Source organism: Amblyomma maculatum, chromosome 10, assembly GCF_055883805.1.
Source record: "Amblyomma maculatum isolate TAMU_Amacu chromosome 10, ASM5588380v1, whole genome shotgun sequence".
NCBI lineage: Eukaryota > Metazoa > Arthropoda > Arachnida > Ixodida > Ixodidae > Amblyomma > Amblyomma maculatum.
In genome coordinates this window covers 174,832,162-174,858,636 of record NC_139353.1, presented here as the reverse complement: position 1 = coordinate 174,858,636, position 26,475 = coordinate 174,832,162, and the positions used below count along the sequence as shown (strand labels likewise).

The following is a 26,475-nucleotide window of genomic DNA, read 5'->3' as shown; positions in this document are numbered from 1 at the left end:
ATCGACCACAACACAAACACAACTGCGCTGAAGTCTAACTACGCTCAATTAGTCTCTCTCTCAACAGAACGCCATGATTATACGTGACTAACAGCAAGCAACAGGCTCTGCTAACTATACCGTATATATTAGGCACACAACATGCATATTGATGCGAAACCTTCAAAAACTGTATTTGTTATTTTCTTAACAGCCGCCGGCATACGGCCTTATCACTCTGATTCTGGATCGCGTATCAGTTCCGTATCCTTTGTTTGTTAATGCTCGTTGTCGCAAGTCACACCTTTATCAGTTTTGTTGTAGCGCAAGATGCACCGAGATCTGTCCCGAAGATTCCGGTCACTCGTGTGTCTTTCTACAATTTTCCAGCTTGTGCTGGTAGCAGATGCGACGTTATCTAGATTGTTCTGAACAACCTTTAAATTGAGCGTTGACGAGTGCGACGGGGATTCTTTGTTCGACGATTGACGAGCACGTTTGCTGCTATCGCCGCCGCCAAGTTGCTTAGTTCTTTTGCGGGCGCAAGTCAGCCCAATAAAGAGTTTCTTCTGTGCAATCGCCGACTCTTCATTTGTGCCATCGACCCTGGTCACCACCACGTGACAATATTGCACCCACGCAATCGTCACGAGGGGCATGCCATTTTTCCTTCAAATGCAGACGTTTCTCGGCAACTGTGCTGCCGCTTTTCGACAGAAGAGTCAGCCGGTGAGTAAGGATCTGGCTTGCGAGCCTGAGAAGGGCGACAGTCACTCTCACCAAATGATTTGAACCTATTAGCCTAAACCATAACTGCAGGGGTAACATTAAGAGATAAAAAGCGTGCAGAGTGGGTCAGAGAAATAACTCAAATTACCGACATTCTAGTGGAAATTAAGAAGAAGAAATGGACATGGGCGGGACATGTAGTGCGAAGAGAGGATAACCGATGGTCGCTGAGGGTAACCAACGGGATTCCAAGGGAAGGAAAGCGTAGCAGGGGGCGGCAGAAAGTTAGGTGGGCGGATGAGATTAAGAAGTTCGCAGGGGTCAAGTGGATGCAGCTAGCACAGAACCGGGTTGAGTGGAGAAATATGGGAGAGGCCTTCGCCCTGCAGTGGGTATAAATAGGCTGATGATGATGATGATGATGATGATGATGATGATGATGATAACTGCAGGCGGCCATTTTGGGGTTCTAGGCGCTTCGGGGTTGCTTTGGAAATGAGCGGGATAGACTGCAAAGAGGCCGCGTTTGTTCCCTTCCTAGGTGATGGCAAGTATTGGACAATACGGCAACAGCCGACTGATGGTTCAGACCTTTCGGCGGCAAATAGCAGTTACCTCACATTGCCTGATGTCCTTAGCTGCGAATAATAGCTCAACAGTTTTACCTGGGGAAGTCCCGTCTCCAATTCTGTCGCATCTTGGCGGAGAGACTCAATAAAAGGATATTTTTTTCATTGAAGTCGTATAGGCAGCCCTGCAGACTACAGTGTGATGGCATCGTTGCCCGAAAGCAGTGCATTTCCGAAAACAGTCGCATTCGCATATGTCGCCACTGTGCCGTATAAATGCCGTTAACCACAACAAACAAATTCTTCAGTACATTGCTCGCGACAACACCGAGGTCATCCCCCGTTCGCAAAACATACCAAACTAGTGATGCTACCACCGCTGTGCGCCTGCTCTGTAGAGTGGAACACGTCGTGCTATAGAGTGGCAGAAAGGTTTCACGAACGCAAGATGGTAGTGTAATACAAATATAGACTCACGTTACTGCATCCTTATGTCTAAACCAAAAACGTATAGTAATATAAAAAAAGTTTAGCAGTCCTAATGAAAACTCCTGTATAAAATTCGTACAGAAACTCGTGTGCAGGCTTACTGTACAGCTTTGGGATACAGTATTGTGGGCTATTTCAGGAAATTCCTGTACTGCCCTGAAAAGTCCAGAATGAAACAGCGCGGAGCTTTGGTACCGGAATGGCCTGTATGGTTGATGACCTTTGTTTCCGAAAAGAAACGCGCCGCCAGGCTGAAAAAAGCATGCAACAAAATAAAATAACACAACATATAAAAAATGAATAAATAAAATAGGAAAATTTATTGCCTAGTATGCAATCGAATTGCAGTCTTCATGGTTTTTAGACGGGCACCTTAACCACTACTTCACGGTGGGTTATGTTTATGCTGGTTATTATTCAGTATATGTGGCTAATTTTGCTCTTTCGCACTTCGTGTATTTTCCTTGGCTTTAGAATTTGTGGACTTAATTCACCGATCGCCCTTTACACACTTAATCTTTTGCCAGGATTTCACGAGGGTTTACAAATGTCCCGTGTCTTTGTAATGCGTCGCTTTATTGCAGGCTAACCTCAAGATATCATAATTTACTAGTGCTAATGTGTTTTTCGTCGTCTACGAATGCTTGTAAGTTTTCCTACATACAGAGATATCTGGTGAAATAATATTTGTAATATTGGGCGTTTTAGCTTCACGTTTTAGCCGCGACGTCACTGAATACACATTCGACTGAGCGGTCTCAATATGTAAATATTCGTGCTTCCACTTTCGCGTTGAAGGTGGCAGATCATCAGTCGCAGATATGAAGACGCACCGCAAGATCGCACGAGCTTCAGCGACTGTTGTACGCGCAGATGCGACGCGATGCGCCTATATGCTTGCTACGCACACTTCGACGGCTTCGTATTTTCGAGGTATTTGTGCAACGAAGTGTGGTTTATTGGGTTTAACGTCCCAAAGCGACTCCGGCTATGAGAGACGCCGTAGTGGAGGACTCCGGAAATTTCGACCACCTGGGGTTCTTTAACGTGCACTGACATCGCACAGCACACGGGCGCCTTGCTTTTCGCCTCCATCGAAAAGCGGCCACCGAGGCCGGGATTCGATCCCGCGTCCTTGGGAACAGTAGTCGAGCGCCGTAACCACTGCGCCACCCCGACGGGGTACGAAGTGTGCTCTTTATATACAGAATACTTGTATAATATGTTTGGTATCATGCTTATTTAGTGCGCTGGCGTGTCCGGCATGGTCATTCTGGTCAATTCCAGGATTGACGCATACGTCCGGTCCAAAATGAACCCGCGGGGAGCTCTCATTCCGGAAATTCTTGTGTAGTCCGTTGGTCCTTGATTCAGAAAAAAAGACTGGACCCAGGCTGGAAAAAGCACGCAGAGCTATAAAATAACACGACTACATTTGAAAAAGAAAAGAAAGAAAAAAAATTATACGTTGTGATTCAACTTCGGTCTTCCCGAAAGAAATCACACACTTTAAGCACTACACCACGCCGGGATACGGTGGCGGTGGTTATATTTTTGCTTATGTAGTCAACAATACTCTTTTGTGTTTTGTGTATTTTTGTAGGGTGTAGAATTTGTGGTCGTAATTGAACGATCGCCCTTTGAACACGCTGCACCTTTTTCCTGGCTATCACGAAGGGTTATCCGTGTCCCGCATCTTTACAACGCATCGCTTTCTTGCAGACAAACCCCCGAAGGTCACAATTTACTAGTGCTGATGTGTTTTGGCATCGTCTTCGAACACATGCAATTTTGTATATATATATATATATATATATATATATATATATATATATATAGAGAGAGAGAGAGAGAGAGAGAGAGAGAGAGATATGCGGTTTCCCAACAGTTGTAAGACTGCTTGGTTAAGCTTCACCTGCTGCCAGCGGAGCAGCGACGTCAATAAATTTACTTCTGATCAAGAGTTTTGCACACGTAAACACTCGAGGAAGCGACTCCCATTGTCCGTTTCACCTGCGTATATTTCGATGGTCAACGATGTGTTTCATTTATTTTCGAGCGTATTCTGTCCTCGCTAACGAAACGCTACGTTCTTGCTTGCACTTTCGCGTTGAAGGTGGCAGATCTTCAGTCGCTGATATGAAGATGCACCGCAAGATCGTACAAGCTGCAGCGACTGTTGCACACGCAAAATGAATGAATGAATGAAGCCTTTATTGAAAGGAAGGGATGGCTCTCGGCCGCTGTTTGGGTTCTTGGGGAGTTAGGAGGGATGGGAGTGTAACTTCGTCTTAACGGTTCTTCAAGCTGTTGCTTGTTGCTTGCCATGCGGCCGATCTTCGCTCTGTAAGTCGACCTCTCTCACACTAATCGAAGCAGGCCGCTCTCAGCAATGTATGTAGCAATGGAGTGTTGTATTTCGATGCTTAATATAACCTGACCTGCTAAAATGGGCATGTCGTCGTGTGGAAAATGCGTAATTTTGTTTCTTCCTCGTGAAAACGATGGACATAGCCATATCAGATGTTCTAGGTCTGCTGTACACTGTTCCTGACAGTGCGTGGATATGTTGTGTTTGAAAGTTTCGTGTCTTCAGAGAAATCACTTGTCAAGTATGTGCGGTGTGTAAGCAGCGTTTGTTATTACTTTGTTGAGAAATATCTCTTGTGGTCGAGTGAGCCCTTTCGTGTCCTCAAACACCGGCGTTGGTGTCGCTTCATGTAATCTAAGTTTACTGTCGTATTTTATTTTGGTGCGTACATAGTGCATCATCGATCTGCCAGGGGAGCCTTTAGTGAGCATTGTTTGGTAAGGTTTTAAGTCTATCGGTTTAGGCATGGAGTTGGGGTGTGGGGCATTGTACGTTTCAGCAAGGCCACCCTCTTGCGCGGCGGCTGCTTGCGCGGCTGCGTTTCCCCCGTCCGTGCCAGTATGTCCCGGTGTCCATATAATTTGAATTTCTATTCCAACTTCCCGCATTCCTTTCAGCCTCTTTCTGATGGCCTTGGCCACTGCGTCGTCTGTAGTTGGTGCCGTCAGCTCTGCAATCGATGCATATGATTTGGTTAAAATTCGATATCCATTGAAGTTATCTTTTCTGGCTGCAGCGGTTGTAATGGTATTTATGGCTCCCCATATGGCAAGCAACTAGGAGTGTAAAATTGTTCCTCCAGGTAGGTGGCACGTGTGCTGTCCGTTGTGCTGAGGCGCTGGCACACACACGCATGCCACACTCGCCCTTTCATTTTTAATTGCAGCGTCAGTGTAGATGTCTATTGTATTGAGCGGTCTTGTGAGGGCAGTTCTCTGTGCTAAAAGTTGCCTAGCTACCCCATTCTGCCTACTAACAGGTCGCTGTGGCCTTAGTGCGATTACCGGCGCCTCCCACAGGGGTGAAGTGTCTGTCCCCAGGGGCCTCGGAGCAATGTTGATTCGGTTGTCCCATGCCATGATCTGCTGCCCTTGGGTCGTGTTTTCCAGTCGGGATCGCATTCTTATTTTTGCTTCTCTTATAATGTCTTGTATGGGTGATATGCTGACCAGCTTAAGCAGCTCTTCATTCCTCGTGTGCTTAGGAAGCCCAGTAATGGGGCGAAGGGTGGCCCTGTGTAGCTTTTCGATGTCTTTAACGTCGCGATTAGAAAACTCATAGACAGGTGCCCCGTAGAGAATCCTGCCGACAGCAACCGCTCTAGACAGTGTTTGGCACGATTTCTGCCGGGCTCCACCGTATTTGTTTGAAATCCGGCGAATCATATGCAACATCGGGGTCCAGTTACGTTGCAATGGATGAATCCATTTACGAGGACTGTTGCAACTAGAAATCTGTGCCCCCAAGAATTTTGTCTGCCCATTTGCAGACGTGATGTTCTGTTGTCCAAGATGCAGTGTAATCTGCTTTTTGGCGTTTGTAGAATTCTTGACGTCTATGCTTATGAGTCGTGTCTTTTCAGGTGAGAGCTGTAGCCCCAATGCTTCCAAGCTGTCAGTGAGGCTGAAGATTGCTGCTTGGAGCTCCGTCTGCATGAGTTCTTCATTTGGGTAATCCACTGCTTCTGTCCATATGGTGACATCATCTGCGTAGATGGTGAAGCGAGCCGAAGTGTCTCGCTCGCGCGCTTCGGCTACGCGGGTCATGGCCAAGTTAAAAAGCAAAGGCCCGAGGATAGAGCCCTGGGGCACGCCCTTATCCAAGTAATAGGTTCTGGGGCTCCATCCCGAAGCTTTGCCATGAAGCCTAATAGGTCTACTTTGAAGGAAGCTGCATATCCAATTGTATGCTTTTTGGCTGGGATATCTTTTTGCTAATTCTTGTAGGATTACCTGTTGGTTTACATTGTCGAATGCTTTGCGCATATCAACCGAGAGGATGTAATCTGGTGTCTGTTTGCGAGTCCTGCGGTTGATTACCCTGCGGAGCAGCCAAAGGCAATCATGCGTGCCCATATTCGGACGGAATCCAGCCTGAGCTGGATGCAACCCAGGCCGTACGTATTCGATATAATGCTGTATTCTTGCGGCTATCATTCGCTCAATCAGTTTGCAGATAGTGGATGTGAGAGCTATTGGCCGTAGGTTCTCTGGTTTTGTGTAGTCCTTCCCTGATTTCGGTATGGGGTATATCAATGATAGCTTTTGTGCATCTGGCACCACTCCGGATTCCCATGAATCGTTTATGATAGTTAAGAGCTGATCTTGGGCTTCGTCGCTAAGATTTTTGAGCTCCTGCCATGTTACTCCGTCGTGTCCTGGAGCCAATTTCGGTTTGCCGCGGACTAATTCTGCCAATAGCTCGCCAAATGTAAATGGTTTTTCAAGTTCCATCACTGTGTTGTCAATCGTGATCGCCGGCAAAGGTGGCGTGGGTATCTCAGAAGCATGCGGGAAGAGGGTGTGGATCACCTTTTCCTCGAGTGCAGCTGGGTTCTCGCGCAGGAACAGCTCTGCCAGTTGTGGTGCGCTTTTCTTTTTCCCCAGCAGGCTTCGTAGAATTCCCCACAGCTTTTTGAGGCCGGGCTTGCGTCCAAGCGTCGCACAAGTGCTGTGCCATGAATCTGTTTCGAGCTGTTCTTGGTACTCCTTGATGAGTCGATATTGATGCTTAAGGCTCATGAGATCCCGGTGGCGCTTTCCTTTATATCTGTATTGTTGCCTAAGGATATTTACCTTTCGCCACAAGTTGGCAAGGTGCCTATCCATGTGTGTGGTAGTGTCATCACATATTATTGTGTCTGGGGCCATGGCCGTGCTTCCGCAACCATGGAACTGAATTGCGCGAAGTCCATGAAGTTGCCGCCAGTGGCTGTCCGAAACTTTTCCCAGTCGATGGCAACCGTTTGCCTTTTTTCACGAATCTTTTTTCGGTTAAGGGTGATCAAAATTGGTAAATGGTTGCTCCCCCATGATGTCTGTTCGACTTCCCATTGCCTGATGAATCCTGGTGTGGCCAACGTCAGGTCTGGTGTTGTATCTCGTTGTCGGGCGTGTAGTCCTATGCGTGTTGGTGTGTCTGGGGTGTTGTATACGTATAGACCAGACATTTCTACAGTGTCGTGCAGCATGCGTCCCCTTGGGTCAGCTGTGGCGAAGCCCCAAGTCGGGTGCTTAGCATTGAAGTCTCCTCCCACCAAGATGGCGAGGCTTCCTGACAGGGCCAGGACTTTGGCGAGCCACTCGTATGAGTCGGTATTATGACTGCCAGTAAGAGGCTTATAATACACGGAGACTGCCACCATGGGCCGCTGCCCAGGAGGACATATTTTAACAGCGATTACTTCTCTAAACTCATTACTTAGATCAGGAATTTGTAATTCGGTGGCTGTACATTCGTTTCTGACAAGGAGAGCAGCTTCACCCTGTGCATGTTGGTTTCCTCTGTTCTGGTGAAGTATGGTAGGCTGCTGAAATGGGCGGTAACCCCGAATAGTGCAAGGTCCTCTTGTTTCTTGCAAAAAGATGACCAGACGCTTCAATTTTCTGACTTGTTCCTTTCGGGTAGCTCCAGTCTGCGTGAAACTTCTGCAGTTGCATTGTAGACATATTGATCTGATTCTTATTGCGCCTCTGTGGGCTTACGTCTTTTTGACTCATCGTTCTGGCGTTGGATGCTTTTGTGCAACTCTATAAAAATTGCTTCAATCTGAGTCTGTATCGCGTTTGTTATCGTTTGAAACTCATACCGCAGGCTTTTTTCTAGACGCTGCGTCTCGTTGTGTCGCTCTTGCCTCATGATGCTCAGCATTTGCGCATACGCCGAGACTTTTGCGGTAAGTGCCTTTGTCGTCTGATGAGTCTTTGGCGTTTGAGTCAGTGATGTTTCGGTATGTTGGTGCTTTATGGAGTTTGCAGTTGTTTTACGACTGGACGACCGTCCGGGCCGGCTTTTCGAACGCACGCGTTGCATCCGCCCAGTGGGCGAGGCTGAAGCATGTTGCCGCTGCGTCTGAGATGCACGAACGTCTTGTTCCGGTGGTAGCCTTGCAAGGACTTTCTCCAGCATTTCTCTAAGTTGCTGATTTTCTTTTCGCAACTCTTCCATTTGTTGTTGGTAAACAGGGGGCAGCGCAGTTTCTGTCGACGAGTTCTGTCGCGCCTTGTCTGCCCATGTGACTTCTACCTTAGCTGTATTAGGGTTCTGCTTATTTTCTTTAGGCTCTTTTGGTACACGACTACGACAAGCCGAATTGATTGAAATGTGGCCCGGTTTCGGGCAGGCGACGCAGAATAACTCTTGATCGCATTTTGTGTGTTTAGAGTGCAGCCGTCCGCACTCTTTACAAACCTCTTCTGCTGGACAATACCTAGCAATATGTCCCAGTCCGTGGCAGTTATAGCAGGCAATAATTTTCGGTCTGTACACGTAGACCCTTGTGATTTCGTAATCAAAAACGAACCTTTTGGGTAGCTGCTTTGCATCGAATTTTAACAGCAGCATGTTTGTCTTTCCTAGGAGACGCACGTCAAGAATAGTTGCAGTTTCACGTCTTAGGTGGTCCTTGATGTACTCAATGGTTTGACCAGGACGCACCTTGATAACGCCCCGACTTTTTTCCTCGCCTCGTGTTGGCGTTCGTTCAATTGTGACCTCGTACATGCAGACGCGTCCGTTCACTTTCCCGGCCAGTCGCGTTAATGCGGTGAGCCTAATTGCGTGTTCCTCATCTCTAACAGTGACCTTGACGCGATTTGCTACCACATCGTAGCTGAAAGCAGCCAAATCTGCCAATTCCCAACTTTTTGCAGTCATTTCTAACGCCTCTGTAATGGCTTGTTTAGGTATATCATGCACATGTACTCGGTTGAGTGGCCTGATCGAGAGTGGAAAGAGAGGTAGACTTAGTCGTTCAAGACGAAGCTGTTCAGGCTTCACTTTCCTTTGAGGTTTCCGTTTCTTGATTACATTCCAGTCGCCGTAGTCGCCGACGTTCTCACTTTCATCTTCGGTGTCCATTTGGTCGCTTGCGTGCTGCTTCTTAGTCTTAGTGAGTCCCACAGAAAGACTACTCTCAGCGTTCGCGTTCGGCAGCTGATGCGTTCCGTCCTCTTCATCGCGCGTTGGGCGTCGGAACGCCTTTTCTTGGAGGCTGCTTTCAGTTTTTTTGGTGCCTACACTTTTTGATGAACCCACTGCTCCCACACTTGCGCCACTCGGGTGTGAGCGAACCGACGCCGGCTTCGGCATGGTGCGTCCTGACAGCCCGGCCAGGGCAGCAGCTGAGCTGCGTCTGGGTGTTGTTAGGGTTAGCAGTCTGTCGCAGAAAACGTTGTTGCAGGCGGAAAAACGGTGACTTCAGACCTACGAAAATCACTCCGCACTCACCGGAGGTACTCACTGGGTCATTGTCCTTTGTTTCGTACACAAAAGAACAATATTTCCGCACACAGTTCAAAAAACATTGAAGAGCCGAGGTGCCACACGGTTGCAACCTGCGGCGATCGCAGCGCCTCCCCACACGCAAAATCTTCTAGGTATTTGGGAAACAACGCATACTCCACGTATACAGAAAAGATTGAAAAAAAATATGTATGGTTTTCTTGCTTACTTAGCGCGAAGGCATGTTCCCATATGGTCATCCTGGTTGAGCTTCACGATCCGCCCGAACTCTGTTGAGAAGCGAAAATACTCTCTCCCGTATCAGTTTCATTCATGACGGGTTTGTCCGGTTTTCAGTTAAACCTGGCATGACCTGTCCTGTATATGAGCTCAATACAGGTCTGGTCCGCCCGTTTTATATCTATACCGGTTGGGATGTCACGTATGAGATGCATACTGGAAATGGACTGCTCTGTGTTATCTCTATACCGTAGCGGACCATCAAGATTGAGAATCATACCGGACATGACCTGACCGCTATAAACCCGTTTAAGCTGCATACAAGTCTGGTCACACCGGTATTAAATTTATAAGGGGCAATACAGGACCGATTCAAACCCGTTTGGCGCGATACGGGATTTTTCACTAGGCAGCAATTCTAAAATATAGTAAAATATTGCTCTTCCTGGTCTGATGACAGCAGGCATCATCATTCTGTTAACGTTCAAACATTTAGCAATGTATACAACAGTCGTTTACCATTGCGTGCTACATATTTGTAATGTTCAGTACTCACCAATTTATACCTGATATTTGTACATCATTGTTCATAACCAGTTTATATCTCAGATCCAAGTATACGAGGTCCCCATTATTTTCTTTATATTTTTTAAAGTTGACACAACGCCATCGTTTGCTATAGGCATGGTCTGGACTTCGCATGCGCAAGTAAATTGAATCGCTGGTGTTTAATGCCTGAAAAAAGAATGCGGTTTATATTACTCTCCCAACAGTAGAATAATATACGCCACAAAATGAGAGCTTGTCCTCAAGCATATTTAGAACCCATTACGAGCTTAGGCACCGAAATGGTACAATTGGAAATGTATTCGTTATTGAGCCGTTTTTGCTAATCATGCACTGCTCACAGAATACGCGTCGGAGGTAAAATGTCCCATCTGCAATCCTCTGCTCTGGAACAGAAATAATTTTAGCGATGCTAATAGCTACAAGTATGCCTCACGCTATTCGAACATTATCTAATAATGGGCAGTGTCTGCTGGCTTCCTACATATATATATATATATATATATATATATATATATATATATATATATATATATATATATATATATATATATATATATATATATATATATATATATATCTTCTGAAAGAAGGCTAGGATGAGATGGCAAGATCGTGACGGCAAGGCCAGCGATGCCTTGTCTAGCGTTTTGACCCGGTGACAGAATGCAGGCGCGTGCCGGCGCCGGCGCCGCGGGACGATGATGATGGTATGTACAAATGAAAGAGGAATATCATGGCATGTACAAATTAAAGAACATCCACGGAAGGCTCACACAATCTGCCCGGGGGGTCGGAAGCGGCCACCCTGGCCGCTCCTACCTAACCGATGCATCGCGGTGCACAAACGGTTTCAGGCGAGACACATGAACAATTAACTTCCACGGTGGCGTCGATCAGCTGGGGGATCAACAGGCGTCACTATGTAGTTCACTGGGGAAGTTTGGCTTATGACCTCATAGGGACCTACGTAGCGGTGGTGGAATTTGTCACTAAGGCCAGGGCTGCGCAATGGTGTGTAAAGCAGTACTTCGTCACCAGGACGAAAAGAGACGACTCGATGTGTAAAATCATAGCGAGTTTTGCGGACTTCCTGGCACGCTGCCGTGTTGAGGCGGGGAAGATGACGGCATCTGGCCACCCGAGATAAAAAAGGGGTAGGTACTGATGTGGAGTAGTCGGGCGTAGAGAAGAGTGAAGCGTCATGAATTGTAGTGGGAGGACGGCCGTAAACAAGGAAAAATGGAGAGTAACCGGTAGTTCGCTGTACTGCTGTATTATAGGCGAATGTGACGAATGCTAGAATAGTGTCCCAATTTCGATGATCTGGTGTGATGTACATTGATATCATGTCCAACAAGGTGCGATGAAATCGCTCAGTCAGACCGTTAGTCTGGGGATGGTAGCTTGAGGTTGTCTTATGAAGGGTGGATGAGGCGTGAAGAACTTCGGCATCGATTTTCGATAAGAAGGCTGTACCGCCGTCACTTAGGAGCACCCGAGGAGCGCCATGACGCAATACAATTGATCGCAAAAAGAAATTTGCTACTTCTTCAGCGGAACCAGTCGGTACAGGTGCTGTCTCAGCGTAGCGTGTGTGGTGGTCGACAGCTGTTATAATCCAATGGTTACCCCCATAGGAGAGAGGTAGGGGACCATATAAGTCGATGCCGACTACGTCGAATGGCGTGGTGGGACAAGAAAGAGGTTGTAGATGGCCAGCGGGCGAAGAAGTCAGCCGTTTGCGAAGTTGGCACAGAAGGCAGGATGCGACGTATTTGGCAACGGTGAAGATAGGCCAGGCCATAAGAATCGTTTTCTCACGCGGTCGTACGTTTTGTCAATACCAAGGTGACCTGCAGTAGCGTCATCGTGGAGAGCCGCCAGTATACGTGGGCGAAGCCCACGCGGCGCGACTGGGATCCAGCGAGTTCCATCAGGGCAATATACGTAGCGAAGATGCCATCTTCGAGCTTGAAATTGCGAAGCTGTCGGCGAAGCCTAGAATTGGGAGGGTCCGAAGCGCCGATAAGGCGATCGATGATAGGACGGCAGTAGGCATCGGCTAATTGCTGTGAGCGGAGAGCGTGCTTATTCTCAGAGTCGTCAAAACAAATGGTTCTGATATAAGTCGAGCAAAGAGATGATTGGCTCTGGTCAGAGGTGGAAATGAATTGGGAAGAAAAGCAGCAAGTGCATTCCGAAAGGGGACAGCGAGAGAGAGCGTCGGCGTCTTGGTGTTGGCGACCAGATTTATAAGTGACGTCGAAATGGTATTCTTGCAGGCGTAGAATCCAGCGGCCAAGTCGGCCTGTCAAATTTTTGAGTGAAGACAACCAAAGAGCATGGTGGTCGGTCACAGCTGTGAAGGGCCGACCGTATAGGTAAGGGCGAAATTTTTGGACAGCCCAGGCGACAGCAAGACACTCCTGCTCGGTAATGGTGTAGTTTTTCTCAGCTGGAGTGAGTCCGTTGGCAAAGGCGATCACTTTCTCACGCGATGTTGCATCACGCTGCAGAAGAACAGCGCCAAGACCGTGACCACTGGCATCGGTGTGCAGGATAGTTGGAGCGCTGTCATTGAAGTGGCCAAGAACCAGATCTGACGTGAGGGCGTGCTTGAGGTCATTAAAAGCAGTTTCGCACTGCTCAGTCCACACGAAAGGGCTGCGTGCTTTTAGTAGCTCATTACGTGGTGCAGCAATAGTTGCAAAATGCCTTATAAAACGCCGGAAATAGGACGCGAGGCCGGGGAAACTGCGCAAATCTGTAGTCCGTTGTGGACGAGCAAAGTTCAAGACCGCGATTATTTATTCAGGATCTGGGCGAATGCCGTCATGGCTGACCAGATGTCCCAATATTCTAATTTCCTTCTGTGCAAAGTGGCACTTCTTGGTGCTGAGCTGAAGGCCTGCCGAAGCGAGACAGGTGAGGACTTCATTCAGGCGCGTGAGATGGTCATTAAAGGTTGCCGAAAAGATAACAATGTCGTCCAAGTAACACAAACAGGTTCTCCATTTTAGGCCACGAAGTACAGTGACGATCATTCTTCCAAATGTCGCTGGTGCGATACAAAGTCCGAAAGGCATAACATTAAATTCGTAAAGGCCATCGGGTGTTGCGAAAGGCCCAAGGTCGAGAAATATTCGGAGCCTTGGAGGGAGTAAGGGCGTCATCAATTCGCGGCATCGGATATGCATCTTTGCGGGTAATTTTGTTGAGTGCGCGGTAATCAACACAAAAGCGTACCGAGCCGTCCTTTTTTTTAACTAGCACTACTGGGGAGGACCATTGGCTTGTTGAAGGACGAATTATATTGCGATAGAGCATGTCACTTACATTTTCTTCAATTACGTTTCGTTCAGGGAGGGAAACCCGATGAGGTCTTCGGCGAACGATAGAATTACCTTCAGTTATGATGCGATGGTGCGCAACACTAGTCCGTCCCAGTGGTTTGGAAGTGGCATCAAAAATGGCTTGGTGGTGTCCAAGAAATGTCAGCAGTTCTTGGCGTTGGTTCGGCGTGAGTTTAGAATTGATAGTCCTTGCGAGAACAGAAAGAGAGACGTCTGACGAAACATGTTGCTGAGGCGGAGTGGCGGTGAGCACCATCAGTGAAAAAGGGTGAACATCCACCATGCAATACAGAGAAATTCCTTTTGGGAGCACGAGGGATTCACGTGAAATGTTGGTGGCCCCTACTGTCGCTGAGCCGTTGTGGAAGCGGACAAGACTTGACGGGAAGGCGATGCCGCGTGCAAGATGACTATATGATGGTGCTATGAGTACGTCTCCGTCAGTGATGTGGTCAGAAACAACAGTAAGCAGTTTTTCGCTGTAAGGAGGCAAATCCGTATCAGCGGCGGCAACGAGGGGATGATGTCGTTCAGAAAATTCAGATGAAAACACGGTCACCACAAGAAACACAACGACCACTATATGGATAACACGGTCACCACAAGAAATTAACGCTGAATTGGTTGACAAAAAATCCCATCCAAAAATCATCAGATGCGCACAAGGTGAGAGCACAGCAAACTGCACAGATGGCGGATGCCGTCGATAACAACTCGTACGGTGCACTTCGCTGAAGGGCGCAAAGGGACGTCATTGGCTCCACGGAGTTCAGGCCCATCATATGGGGTTGTCACTTTTCGCAAACGGTAGCACAAATCAGCGTGAATGACACAAATTGCAGCCCCTATATCAATCAAAGCTTCAACCTGTAAACCTTCAGCAATAACAGCAATCACGTTATACGGGCGATCAGGAGGACTTTTAGTAAGTTCGCAGAGTGCAGTTTGACCTCCGGAAACTGCAACACTTAGTTTTTCGGATGGCGGACAGGGAGAACGGTTGCGGGGCGGAGAGGGGAAACTGAGCGGCGGTATGGGGATGTGGAGCGGCGTCGGGATACGTGGTTGCCACGAGGCTCAGAGGAAGATACTGGAGGTGGGGAGGATCGTCGAGGTGGGCTTGGAATAGACCGGCGTTGATAATATAAGGTTGAAGGCATGCCGCATTGGAAGGCGTCGTAACCACGGCGCTCGTTCTGAAGGCGGCGACGACAGAAGCGGGATATATGTCCTCTAATACCACAGTAATAGCAGACTGGTCGGGGGGACGCCAAGGTTTGTAATTGGGATGTGTAGGTTCAGCCATCGCCATTGCATTTGCGTGATTGTATGTTGGTGCTGGTTGGGGCGGGGGAACCAAAGAAGGGGGGGATGCTGCGACGTGCGCGTAGGTCGGCGCTGGGCGGATTGCAGAAGGTTCGGATGTCATAGGGCGGCTGATGGTAGCTAACTCTTCTTTAATCATGTTACGGAGAACAGCGTCATTAGGAGGTGCGGAAGAATGATCGCAGCCATTTCGACAGAAAGGATTGAGGGCTTGAAGCTCCTCGCGGATGATTGTTCGAATCATTGCCCGCAGATCAAGGTCAGCAGAGGTCGGACCAGTTGCGAAGCCGGGCTGTAATCGAGAGGACTGCAGCTGGTCGAGGCGTTGACAGGTCGTAATAATTAAATCAACACTTGAAGGATTCTGGGCAACTAAGGTGTGATATGCCATTGCATTGATCCCTTTTAAGACGTGGTGCACACGTTCAGGTTCCGTCATGGTGGGACTAATGCGCCGACAAAGTGCAAGAACAGCCTCTATGTAAGACGCATATGATTCATCGGGACCTTGAAGGCGGGAAGCGAGCTTGTTTCTCGCGACCTCAGTCCGAACTGCCGGGTCGGCGAAGTATTGGCGGAATTGCTGTTTGAAAGTGGACCAGTTAGTAGTGTGGGGTTCGCGATTAATGAACCAGTTTCTGGCGACCTCAATTAGATAGAACGAAACGTTGAGGAATTTTAAAGCATCGTCCTACCGGTTATAGCCACTGCAGCGTTCATATGTGTCAAGATAGTCATCCACGTCTTCGTCACGACGACCAGCGAACAGCGGTGGGTCGCGTTGACGTGTGGGCAGAGTCGGAGGCATCGGTGCAGCTGAGGTAGAGGGTCCGGCCGGGTCGGGAGACCTCTCGGTGGACATGATTATGGTGGTAGTTGCCAAACGGCAACCGGAACGTAGCTCCAGCGAGGGGCAGCAAGGGGATCGAATTCGACCTCCACCACTTGTGAAAGAAGGCTAGGATGAGACGGCAAGGTCGTGACAGCAAGGCCAGCGATGCCTTTTTAGCATTTTAATTCGGTGACAAAACCCAGGCGCGTGCCGGCGCCGGCGCCACGGGACGATGATGATGGTATGTACAAATGAAAGAGGAAGATCTTGGCATGTACAAATTAAAGAACATCCACTGAAGGCTCACTATATATATATATATATATATATATATATATATATATATATATATATATATATATATATATATATATATATATATATATATATATATATATATATATATAGGATGTTTCGCGTCCACCGCTAGGAATGATGATGACGCTGGTGCACGCGAGCATGTTTTGGTCAGTCAATATAAATCGCAAGAAAGCGGAAGGTGGACAAAGAATTCAGACGATTTCGGCCCAGTTTTGAATACATTATTTAATGAGGTCAATGAAAAAGATATGCTTCCCACGTCTTTTCTAACGACCCATACGATTTTAATACCAAAAACATTGACGAAGTGGTAAGAAGTTAACGCTAAGTGACTAATATCCCACATCAGACCTGCGGCATTAAAGGCCGAACTATATATACTAATAACCACAAGGCATGGTCTGTGCTGGAGTGTTGCGACGCCTTGCATGAGAGCGTTGTCATGCTCCAGCTTGACCTACAGAAAGCCTTCGACAGGGTGCCGCATGATATCTTGTTATCAGTTTTATAGCATGCAAACGTGGGCTCAGGTATTTGCAAATAAGTCACAATGGCGTACAGAGGGTGCACGATGCGCCTGATAGTAAATAAGAAGGTGGGTGAGCGCCTCCAAGTGCAACGCTCTGTACGTCAAGGCTACCCCCGGTCGCCATTGCTTTTCTGCTTCTATATTGAACCATTTTGTCTGAGCATAATCGAGAGCAGCTGTATCCGAGGTTTTCGCTTACATGCAGCAGACGTCCGCATACACGCGTATGCCGATGATATTGCCGTCTTCTGTAGCGACTACGAAAGCATTCGCAGTGTTGTCAAATTGATGGAGGACTTTTGTTTTGTGAGTGGTAGTGCTGTGAACTGGAATAAGTGTCTGGGTTTCTGGCATGGAGAGTGACGCACAACACCTGCGAATTTCGTGAACATGCCTTGGGTAAACAACCCCAGTGAAGTGTTTAGGAGTGTGTCACGACATCGGCACACATTTTTACTAAGCCGACGCAGCGCGAGGCCCACGCGTCGCCGCATGCCGCACGGTACCTTCCTCAAGATTCCAGAAAAACCTCCTTCCCCGCGCGAGAGAGCGCGTAGCTTTGTACGCGTTGCCGTCACCCCCTTTCCCATTTCTCGGGATGACGGTGGTTCATCGGTCAGGAATGTGCCAGACCTTTAGAGAACATTCTATGGGACCTAACCAATGACGACGCGCGGCTCGACGGGAGGAGAAGAGAGCGCTGTAACCAGCGACGCTAAGTGTGTGCGCGCGCTAGCTTTGGCGCGTGTTAACAGAAACACGCGGCGCGAACTATTTAAAGAGACCGCGCCGCTTGAGTCAGTCAGTCACTCAGTGGTTGCGGCGTGTTCGCGAGTGCTTCGACTGGACTCCCGGGGATCACCTGCTGCTGGCAAGCCCACGGACCTGCGAGGCAGCGGCGGTCGTCTTGCATGGCGGCCACATCGGGACTCTCGAGGCGTCGGACTGCAACAGTGCCCGGTGAACAATGTTGTGTTTGTTTATGTAACTCTCTCGTGTTTAATCTGTATTGTAATGCCTCTATGTTACTGAATACCTCTGTAATTGCATACTTAGCGTTTGTTTTTCTGTGAACCTCTCGTCTGTGAAATTTTAGTGTTTGTGTATTCCTCTGTATCGTCTCTTGCTGTATATAAAGTTTGTTTTGTTTGTTACTTCTGACTCTGACCATTACTCTGGCTTGAACCGGCGACAGCTCGGCATTAAACGGCCACCCCATCTGTCACTACAAGGTAGTTGAATTCCGGCTGAGCTTGTCACGCAGGTCGAGGGCATCTTCTTTGCGACCGGAACAGCTACCCCCCCTCACTCTAAAGGTGTCTGGGAGTGTGCGCACCGTTAAGAGCGCATTGTTAATAATAACCCCTCTAATTATTAACGGGTGACAATTATTCTGGCGTCCGCGACAGGACGTTTGGTGGACTCAAGCCCAGAGGACGGTGAATGAGTTGGAAGAGTTTACGAAGAGGTCGTAAACAGTGTAGCAGCAGAGGGATAGCGAGAGGTACCGCGCTGAAGGGGTTGTGAAGGTCCATTAAGCAGGGCCATGTGTTAGCATTAGGCAGTTCAGATTGAACATGATTCTGAAGGAGATTATTGCTTTGCGCCTAGAGAAAGGTCTTAAAGGAGCTGAACTGCGTGAATAGGTGGACTGAAAAGAAAAAGAGGTTCGAAGATAGAGGCATAGAGAAGAACGAGAGAAAGAATGGCTCAAGAAGCAGGCAGAAAAAGAAAAACAATGCTTAAAAGAGAGAAATATCCTTCTCAGGAAGCTGGCTGAATTTCAGCGGATGAAAGGCATCACCGAGCCTCAGGAGGTTACCTTTCCTTGCATTAGAAGGTACAGCAAAACGAGTGACTTGTTTACAGCCACCGGTGCTGTAAACACTGGCTCCAGCTGCCAGAATGAGGTTGTAGAACTACCTGTTCCTGCAACAGAAATTTCAGAACACTTTACTGGAACTAAAATTTCTCAGGAAAATGAGATTGTGCCCTCCGAGACGACAGGTTGCACAGAAGCTGCAAAGGCAGTTGTCAAGCCAGAAGGTTCATGCATGGGCTCTTCGCCTCAAGAGTAAGGTGAGAATTCTAGCTTCACGTCCGATTGCACCATGCCTGAGTGCCTGAGTGACCTAGAGGAAGAGCTGTCAAATAACAGCGAGCCCGAAAGCTCAGATAGAGCTGAAACTGAAGACAGCATTCTTCCAGGAATTCAAGAGCAGAATTCGGGCGCCGGCTTTACTACCAAGGAGGTTCTCCGCACTGAGAAAGATGAGAGACCCCCTTCCTACGGGGAAGATGAGGAACACTTTTTCTCAGAGGAGAACGGCAGCGCAGATCCCAGACTGATAGATTCAGATATGGAAGAAATCGAGGAATGCACTGCGATGAAAGAATTAAAGAAAGCTTTGAGGAAAAAAAAAGTCTGAGGAGAATGATCTTCAAGTAGAAAAGGAGCCCTGCTCTAAGAAGTTACGACTGCAGGTCGTAATGAAAGGGAAGAAAATGAAAAGAACTAAGGGAGAACAAAATGATTCTCAACGATATGCTCCGTCAAGTCCACAATGTCATGAATATGCAAGTAAGTCCGGAGCAAATCTGTCTCGGCCAGCAGTGCTAAAAAAGAAGTCAAAAATGAAGAGAAAAGAATCCAAACCTGCCAAGGCAAGTGACGTCGAGCAAGAAAGCTTACGAATACAAGCATGGAGAAAGTTAATGAAGGACTGGAAGCGCAAGCGCAAAAAATGTATCACAAGCCGAGAAGGAATGAGACTGCCTAATAGAAGCGGCCCTAGGCAAGGTAGTGTTAGCTCTGGCTTCACTTCCGATCGGGAAGCAGAACTCAGGAGTAGTGACAGGAGCGAGAACAACTCGCGATTGGAAAGACTCTATACTAAAAGGAAAAGAAGCCGAACTCGCGAGAGGAAGAAACAACAGTCTTGTAGAAGAAGAGAACTCGCTTACTAGAAAGGTGTCGAGGAACTGATACGTTCCAAGAAGGTGCAAACAGCTTCTGGAAATATAGGCGAAAGTGTGCCTTGAGTTTGAGGACTGCTCATTAGGAAAAAGAAAAGTTGTGCGCTTCCGTGTTGCTTATATTTTATGTATATTCTGTCAAAAGTAGTTATGTTTGTGAACATCTTGGAATTGATGTGTGAATTGTAATGTACTATTGCAATTTTTGAAATGTGTGCAATGTATGTGTGTGATGTGGACATTTGCCCCATATAATTTCTGAGCGCATCCATGTGCGCCCCCGATGTTCGTAGGTATTGTGAATATTGTGGGACAATATTCCTTAAGGGAGGGGCAGTGTCACGAAATCGGAGCACATTTTTACTGAGCCAGCGCAGCGAGAGGCTCGCGCGTCGCCGCAGGGTACTTTCCACAAGATTCGAGTAAAACCTTCTTCCCCGCGCGAGAGAGCGCGTAGCTTTGTACGCGTAGTCGTCACCCTTTTTCCCATTGACCGGGGATCACGGTGGTCCATCGGTCTGGAATGTGCCAGACCTTTCGAAAACACTCTATGGGACCTAACCAATGACGATGCGCGGCTCGACGGTAGATGAAGGGAGCGCTTTAACCAGCGAAGCTAAGTGTGTGTGCGCGCTAGCTTTGGCGCGTTTTAACAGAAACACGCGGCGCTTTATATAAAGAGACCGCGCTGCTTGAGTCAGTCAGTCACTCAGTGGTTGCGGCGTGTTCGCGAGTGCTTCGACTGGACTCCCGGGGACCACCTGCTGCTGGCCAGCCCACGGACCTGCGAGGCAGCGGCGGTCTTCTTGTATGGCTGCCACATCGTGACTCTCGAGGCGTCGGACTGCAACAGTGCCCGGTGAACAATGTGGTGTTTGTTTATGTAACTCTCTCGTGTTTCATCTGTATTGTAAATCCTCTATGTTATTGAATACCTCTGTAATTGCATACTTAGCGCTTGTTTTTCTGTGAATCTCTCGTCTGTGCAATTTTAGTGTTTGTGTATTCCTCTGTATCGTATCTTGCTGTGTATAAGGTTTGTTTTGTTTGTTACTTCTGACTCTAACCATTACTCTGGCTTGAACCGGCGACCGCTGGGCACCAAACGGCCACCTCCTTCTGTCACTACAAGCTTGTTGAATTCCGGCTGAGCTTGCCACGCAGGTCGAGGGCATCTCCTTTGCGACCATAACAGCTACCCCCACTCACTCTAAGGGTGTCTGGGAGTGTGCGCACCGTTAAGGGCGCTTCGTTAATAATGACCGCTATAATTATTAACGGGTGACAGAGTGTCACTGGAAAAACTACCGAAACAGCGAGTCATATTGGAACCAGCAGGTTTTAGAAGGTCGTGAAAAGGCCGAGAGACTAAAAGGATTCGGTTTGTCTATGTTTTCACGTGCTGCGATTTGTAACTTATTTCTTGCTACCAAGATATGGTACGTGTTACAAGTACTGCATTGCTATCGTGTGAATATGCAGAGATTTCACCGTGTGTTCGACCGTTTTGTGTGTGAAAGTACTTGGAAGCGCACCAGCCGAACCAACTTGTTTCATTGCGTCTGCTCTGGAGGAGTTTGTTTGGTGCATTTGTATTTGCGCAAGTGGTTAATCGTTTTATGTTCTTTCGTGATACGAAGGACCCATTTTTAAGAACTGTGTGTCAGGCAATATTGAACAAAGTGGTACCAAATTTAGTTGTAAGTTCGGTGAGCATGCAAGCAAGGATTTTCGGAATCCTTAAAGAAGGGTACATGTCATAGAGGTGAACAGTGTTGTGTGGTCTCGCCTTCGTTTTCGTGCTGTTTTTTCTTCACCTCTATTATGCACCAACTAGCCCGCCAAAATGCTCTCTTGGGTACATGTCATGTCGTGTATTGCAAGCCCGGTTTTCGTTTGAATATTTATCAGCTGGTGACGCGAAAGAAACTTTACAAGGACTTGTGCGATGACTTTCTCCCATTCCCATTGTACAGATCGTTGTACTGTAGAGGTCCATATAAGTCAGCCCTTCAATGATTAAAAAATACGGCTGTACCAGGAGAAACAAAAACTTTCTTTTTCAAGCTCCATAGCAATACAAGTTCAGACTTATTTAAAAATGAAAGGGGTTTTTGTACCTTGGGGAAATTACTGTTTCACTGGAAAGTGTCGAACGCGTTTTATAGACTGTTGGGAAGCCTTTTTTTTATGGAACATTCTACAACGAATAATTAAAAAATGCCTTCCCATGGATGCATTCGAAAATTAATTTTTTACCAGTTGAAGATGATGATGGCCTACAGCTCGATATGATGATGTTATTGGGCCTGCGCAGTATCTGGAGATACAGAAGGCTTTCAGGTATGCAGACGTTGATGCGAGGAAAACACGGCAGTATTTTCGCGAAGTCATTGCGAGTGTTATTGAAGTTTTCAAGACATAAGACGAAGTGCCTGAGTGGCTTTCGAAAATGGAAGTGTTGCTGCAAACGCGTGATTTGTAATGGATCACGCAGCCCAAATCGCGCGGTTTTAACCCATGTTGTGTAGTTGTCACGTAATATTGCCTGTGAGTGTGTTTGAGGAGTAATGCTCTTTTATGTGTAATCTCTGATAAATTAGGCAATAAAGAAAAAAACGTCGATGTACCTCAGCTGGAGGAGCACTGGGCACGACATTCGGAGATCGTGGGTTCGACTCCTCCCATCGGCCGGCGCGTTGTTTTTTCGTCCGATTTGCATAATTGCTATTTATCCCAATAATCCCCGCAACTAATACCTGTCAATGCTAAGAGTATAAACATAACAAAAACGTTTGCCTTGCACTCATACACTGCTCGCTCATTTATATTCTTTATAACGAGCCCATCATTTCCCTTTCAATTGTCTGCCTAATAGCTTGTGAGAGTCTCGGTTCTGGCAGTCTGGAGGTCGCAAACGTATTGTAAAAGGACTACAGCCCAGCTACCGCCCTCCCTAATGATCACGTGTTCGGTGACGCTCGCGGTATAACAGGATGTTTCACATCCGCCGGTTTGGATGAGGATGGCGCTGGTGCACGCTCACATGTTTCGGTTAGTCAAAATAAATACCCAAGCATGCGGAAGGTGGGACAGCCGTCGATGCAGCTAAGTTAGAAGGGCACTGGAAGCGACATTCAGAGGTAGTGGGTTCGACTCCCACCATTGGCGCATTGTTTTTGAAAACATATGAACACATACTTGAAAACAGTATGAACATAAAAAAATCCAACGTTTACCTTGCACGCGTAGACTTCGCTCATTTATATTGTTTAATAACGAACCGCTCGTTTTCCTTTCAAGAGAGTGTTTACAAAAGTAAGTCTGGCAACCGTGAGCGGCGCGCTGACCCCTCGCTGGCGACCATATTTCGATCGCTTCATCCGTTAGCTCCGTTATAGCTCCGTGTCCGTTCGTCTGTGCCCGCAGTTCTTTCCGGGCTTGTCACGTTGTAACCTAGCGCACTGTGCTTGGACCGACCTTTCGATGTCACGAGAAGACACTACCTGGTTAAGGGACATCTCCTCTGTCTCTGGCGGCTTCTGTCAGCGACACCTAGATGCGTATTTTGACAGCCGAGGTGCGGCGGGGCCCTCCAGACGGGCTGCTGAGTGCAGCCTGTCCGGTGCTCTGCTCTGCGAGTCGAACACGTACCCTTCGTTGATCCGCGTAGTGTCATTCCTATTCAGATAGCGTATGCAAATCTTTATAATGTGGAGATGTTTTTTGTCTCTGTGCCTTTGCTATTTACTTGGAAGCCTATGACAGACAATCGCGAGTTTGTTTGCTTGGTTTGCGCATCACCGTCGCTTCGGAGAAGAAAGCGGAACTTATCAGTGAATGCCTTTTGGCGTTCCGGTTCGGTTTGGCGTTCTTTGTCCGTGCTAAACTCTGACGAACCGAAGTTGTCCTCTGTGTAATTGATTAATTGAAATAATTGATGAAGGTGTTCAAAGCTGTCATATGGCTCAGTATGGAAAGGCAGTGTTTTTGCTGATGCTCAGTATTGGTGTATAAAAATGTAAAATAATAAATAAAATAAAACATCAACAAAAGGAATAAAATACATAAATAAAAGAAAACTGAAAATTTAAAACGTGAAGAAGAAACATCTTTCGTCCGTCCGTGCGTGTGTATGTGTCTGCGTGTGCGCACGTGTGTACGTAGCGTGTGCGCGTGAAGAGAGAGACGCTATCGCGTCACATCCTGAACGGCTTAACTGCGGAGCTTAAGTATCGCTCTAATTCTTTTTATAGCAATAGTTTATAGTTTTGATTTTATGAATCCAGCCAGTTGAACCAATCACAGACACTTCGCAGTAACGTGAGCTGACTTTTCAAATTTCTTTTCGTTTCAGCCAAGTTCTTCAATACCAAACCTTCCCATGTCAGCGCTTGCATATGAGGTTAAGGCTTCAGATGTCTGCTATCTGACAGAAGCAATAAACAAGAAACCGGCATATTTACAAAATCAATTAACTTTCATGTGGCCATCAATTAGTGAACCATTGGGCGCCTCGATAAAACACGCAAAAGGGAAACGCAAGCTTTGCTATTTTAGCGGCCGCGCTGGCAGAATAGAAACCTGAGCTGCGCGCTCTGGACACGTACCGGATTTCGCACGCATCATCAGACAATAACACTTTTCGAAACGGGCTGGAAGTGAGCATATTATGGCACACTAGTCATGTGTCATCTTTTCCTGCTTTACAAGACGCCGCGGGTTTTGCAGCATGAAACACGCAGCTCGGGCGCCCTAGACAGCCGTTTTGCTCTCTGCACCAAATACCACCGTTTCTAACGACGGTGAAAAGTAGCTTCGGTAATCATGCCCTTGTTGTAAGTCAGATACAGAATGGCAAATGCAATCTACGTACAAAAGGTTTCAAACGAACCTGTTGCACTGTACGTTCCTTATAGATGCATTGCTCCTCCATCGCAGCATAAGCTCATCTTTCAAATTACAAAGCACCATAGCCCGCAAAACTACCCCGCTGGTTTAGGTAATATAACGTTTTTTGAGCTAGTTCCCAGTCAGAGGGACGTGCAGTAATGATTGAGATGATGGAAGTGACACCTGTGAAGCCGTTTAGGAATGCAAACGAGTGGCCGTATACACGCGTATAATTTGATTCCGTGCGCGTCTATGACGGTGCGCTGGCTGCAGAAGGGCACCCAGCAACATCCTGGCATTCCAAATAGAGTTTGGTGCTAGCAGCGACTGTACTGAGATGTTAAAAAAATGAAACAATCGCCTGTGATCATTCCAATGAAGCTTGCGGTGCATGCACGCCTTTTACGGAGGCGCACGTTGGTAGCACTCTGTGCGAGCCGTAAGCGGACGGATCAAAACATGGCCGCCGCGTACAATTTGTCTTTCTTTACTAGATGGCACTAACTTTTGTAAAGCCTCTATTGTCTACCTAATAGCTTGCGAAGGTCTCGGTTCTGGCAGTCTTGAGGTCGCAAAGGTAGCGTAAGAGGGCTGTAGCCCAGCTGCCGCGTATTACGTGAAGCTCGCGTTCACATCCGCTACTTGGGATGAGGATGGCACTGGTGCACGCTCATATGTTTCGGTTAGTCAACATAAATGCCCAAGCAGGTGGAAGGTGGGACAGCCGTCGATGTAGCTTAGCTGGAAGAGCACTGGACCCGACATTCGGAGGTTGTGGGTTTGCCTCCCACCATCGGCGCGTTGTTTTTTCGTCCGCTTTGCATTTAATGTTCTTTATTCCAATAATTACCTTAAGTTTAATACTTGTCAATGCCAACAGTATAAACATAAAAAAAAAACAAAAAAAAACGTTTGTCTTGCACTCTTTGACTGCTTGCTTCTTTATATATATTGTAGTGAAATATACGAGCGGATATCCCGAAGACGGACAAGAGAACGACGGAGTGCCGCTGCGCTGCTCGAGCTCGCTGGTGTTTGCCCAGGCTCGCTGTGTTGTTTCGTTGTTGGCCATGTTGCTTAGAGAGGGCTATATTGCGTGTTTAAACGCAGTAAAAACCCCTTTTACTTGGTGGAGGTTAGGATTTCCTGCCGTTCAGGATCTTTGCAGCCGCATACTGCCGACAACAGCACCCCTAGTCCAACAGGGCCCTCGTTCCCCGTCTTCTGCGCTGGAGCTTTGCGCTAGCCGGATCCTCCTATATTCTGCGGAACCGGCGACCACGACGTGGAAGACTGGCTGCCCTCATATGAGCGGGTTAGTACACGCAACAAATGGGACGATGCCCAAAAATTCAATAATGTCATATTCTACCTAACGGACGTGGCCGTCCTGTGGTTCTGCAACCACGGGGCCGATATCACTTCGCAGTCTGTTTTCAAGAATAGTTTTGCCGATATCTTCGGCCGGCCTGCAGTGCGCAAGCTGCGTGCTGACCAACGCCTGCGCGGCCGTGCACAGCTTCCTGGCGAGACTTTTACCCGTTATATTGAAGATGTTGTAGACCTGTTAAAGCGCGTGGACGCTTCAATGCCAGAGCATGCCAAGATTGGTCGCATGCAAGGAATTGTCGATGACGCGTTCCGGATGCTTCTGGCCAGAAATCCAGCAACCGTCGTCGATGTTATCAATGCATGCCAAAATTTTAATGCATTGCGCAAGCGCCGCAACATCATTCGTTCTTCGCGCTCACACTAGGAGCCTCTTGCAGCTTTAACACCTGACTCAGACCAGTCGTCCTTGCTGCCACAAATAAAGCAGTTTGTTCGACAAGTTGCCCGTCAACTATTACTCATTC

At 47.5% G+C, this 26,475-nt stretch overlaps 1 long non-coding RNA gene across 1 annotated transcript in view; it reads right to left on the bottom strand.

Moving 5' to 3' along the window:
• LOC146177973 (uncharacterized) overlaps positions 1 to 26,475 on the bottom strand; it is a 147,496-nt gene that overhangs the window by 78,590 nt on the left and 42,431 nt on the right. The window contains exon 4 of the long non-coding RNA XR_014701409.1: positions 10,376 to 10,554. This is a non-coding gene — a long non-coding RNA (uncharacterized LOC146177973). The remainder of the gene's footprint in view (positions 1 to 10,375; positions 10,555 to 26,475) is intronic.